Here is a 3,413-nt window from a genome sequence, read left to right as displayed (position 1 = left end):
CTAGGTTTCAGTTTCTACTCAATACTAATACTAATTGAGACCGGGGACAGTTGCAACAGGGGATGGTTGCAACGTGTCATTTTTCTCCAATCAGAAACAAGCTAGAGTGATGACACTCGCACTGCACATGCTCAGTTGGATCCGCCGAAAAAATCGATCACATTCCTGAACTGCTCCAGAATTTATCGCACAAAAAACTGAAAGTATTTTTTTTCTTGAGATTATTTTTTGTTATACTGTTGTCACTGTTTTTGTGATTCAGCTCAAAGTTGTATGATTTAAATGAGTGATATATTAACTTTAAGCGAGTATGGTTAGCTCGCATGAGGTTTTATCATGGCTGACAGAGTGGGGACAGCTACAAGCTGCAACAACTGTTGCTACTGTCCCCGTAGAGTTAATGCCATTAAAGTAGACGCAAGGTGCAGTTATAGTGTTGACATTACATTTGTATTACTAAAATGAAATATGATGTTATAAAATATGGATTTTTTTTTCAATGTTTAAGTTGTTGCCGTAAAGTGAAGCTGAAATCAGATTATTTTATTATTGTTGATATTAGTTTTAACAGTTGTTTAAGTTGTTGCCGTGAAGTTATGCTTCTTTTTTTTTTTACCTTTTACATGACATTGGCTAAATAAATGAATTAATTGCCTCACAAATTGTTCCATCTACTGTATTTTATATCAATTTGAATATTTGACATCTGATTCTGCACATAAGGCCTAGCCTACTCATCTACACAAATCTAGAAGTGTCATCTGATCAAAGCTGATGAATGCTGAACATTGTAATATTATAACTTGCATCTTTGATAATAATCCTTTTGTTAAAACTGAAATGAATTGTATTTGTAACATGTTGCAACCATCCCCAAACAACGTCGCAGCTGTCCCCGGGCCCCGGGGTCAGCTGACACGTTTGACTCCTGACATTCAAATGCAAATTGTGAAGAAAGTGGATTCTGTAATCATCCTTAAATGGTTTTGATTATTCACAGACAGATGTACGTTTATTGTATGAAAATTTGGTTTGTCTAATCCAAACCGTCTCTGAGTAACAGAGTCAAATGCAAAAAGTGTTGCAGCTGTCCCCGGTCTCCCTATACTAACAACTGATGTTCTTAACATCAAGATTCGTAATTAACCTGGAGAGTAGTATTTGCACTAAAAATGTAAAATATTCAATAACAAAGACACTTGAAAGTAAATAAGGTTCCAGAGTGCATAGAAAAGCATCTAAATAGAGCTAGTAAACAAATACAATTTCCCAGACACAGCCCGATGGCTAACACACAATCAATAAATAATGGTAAACAATGGCGATAAACACAGATGTACACTGAGACCGACATTTCCCTCTTTGTGATCGTTCACATACGCGGCCCGTCGGGAGAATAGCGGTTTAATAGCGGGCTGTACGTCTGTGTGTGAAAGCAGCTATGGTTGGGGAAAGACTTTCTTAAAATGCAATGACATACTTGCCCACTAGATGGTGATGTTATGTCACCTACTGAGAACTGGTATCTTGTATTTCTAGTGTTGGGGCGCACTCACACTATAGGCCATCTCTACCGTTGCCCGAGTACGTTTGCCCCCTAAAGTCTAGATCGTTTGGCTGGTGTGAGCACGCCGTCCGTACTCCAGTACAGTTCAACTCCGTGGCCTCGGTACACTTCGGAGAGGTGTGCTCTGGCCACGGTACGGACGCTAATGAGCCGACACGCGCGCACGCACGGATACGCAAGTAGTACGGTAGAGTACGGTACAGGGACACTTGCTTTACACATTTAAAGCAACCGAACCGGACCAGTTGACAAAGCAGGGCACACAATGATTGATGACACCACTACTACAGATCACTATAGATGACGGTTATAACTCACATTGTCTCTTTAATCACCACAACCTTGTTCGATTAGTCTCAATTACATTGTTTTAAAACAAATAAGAGTATTGTTTCTGGCCTCCAACTGGCCTGTGACCTGTTGGCCCCCCATGTAGGACTGTGTAAATTGAGACCCCCTCTTCTCTCGTCACCTCCACTCTGCTGATAAATGCTGCCCCCAACCAGCTCTGCCACCCCACCCACCCACATTACTCTTCTCTCTCTCTCTCTCTCTCTCTCTCTCTCTCTCTCTCTCTCTCTCTCTCTCTCTCTCTCTCTCTCTCTCTCTCTCTCTCTCTCTCTCTCTCATATATCTAAACAAAAGAGACGGTTAGCAGAGGGCTTTTCTCTGACATGGCTGACACACACACACACACACACCTTGTATCATTCCTGAGTCGAACACATCACATCACTCAATGTGAGCCTCGTCATGTGATGTCGAGTTAAGACCACGATGGAGTGGCCATGTAAATGTAAATGTAAATGTACTTTATTTATACAGCCCTTTACAACAATCCTTTCGGAGTACCAAAGTGCTTTACATAGTGTAACAATAAAAAGACAGAAGCAGAAATAAAAACAATTTAAAAACAATAAAAACAGTGAGAGCAATAAAATACAGCAAAGTCAAATAAAATAAAATAAGATAAAAGCGCCATCGTGCTACTGGGTATTAAAAGCCATCCTAAATAAGTAGGTTTTTAGCCTGGATTTAAAAAGGCCCGGGTCCGAGATGAGACGCATCTCGGTGGGGAGCTTGTTCCAGAGCCTGGGAGCAGCGACGGAAAAGGCTCGGTCACCCCAGTGTTTATATTTTGATCTGGGCACTTCCAGTACAAGTTGATTTGTCGACCTCAACGCTCTACCTGGATCTCGGATGGTTAAAAGCTCGGATAAATATAATGGGGCAAGGCCATGAAGAGCTTTAAAAACAAACATTATAAGTTTAAAATCAATTCTAAAAAGGACAGGAAGCCAATGAAGGGAGTTAAGAACAGGGGTAAGAACAGGGCCATTTACGATTAAATATCATTATCAAATATCTACGTACACAGGGGGAAAATAAATCGTATCTTAATGAACACATGTACCACCTGACCTCGAGCGGTGGCTGGTGATTGGATGAAGAATCCAAACAAAAGACTGCAACATTTATCAGCATTCAAATATTAACAGATGTTAGGAGGGGGGGAGGGGGGGGGGGGGGAACAATAAGTCTACATCAAAAAAGCCAAAGAACTAATTCAAAGAGGGAACCTGTTGGAGGATAGCAACGTTGTATTTTATTGCATTTTATTTCACGGTGGTAAAATGGAAAAAATGATGTTATCACGTCGGTGTGAGAAAAAGAAACATTACCATATGATGGTTTGGAATTGAACTGAACAAAAGCCCTGTCCATCTGATTCTGCAGCTCAGTACTGATGGAATCTAATTCTGCATTCGCTTTGTGATTCATCCAGTTAAAGATGGAGAGACAGAAAGAGGGAGAGATAATTCATATTTATCATTTGGCCTCTATT

Source organism: Micromesistius poutassou (assembly GCF_964030765.1).
Source record: "Micromesistius poutassou genome assembly, chromosome: 4".
Classification (NCBI taxonomy): Eukaryota; Metazoa; Chordata; class Actinopteri; order Gadiformes; family Gadidae; genus Micromesistius; species Micromesistius poutassou.
The sequence above is the reverse complement of the archived record's forward strand: the minus strand, read 5'-3'. Positions refer to the sequence as shown.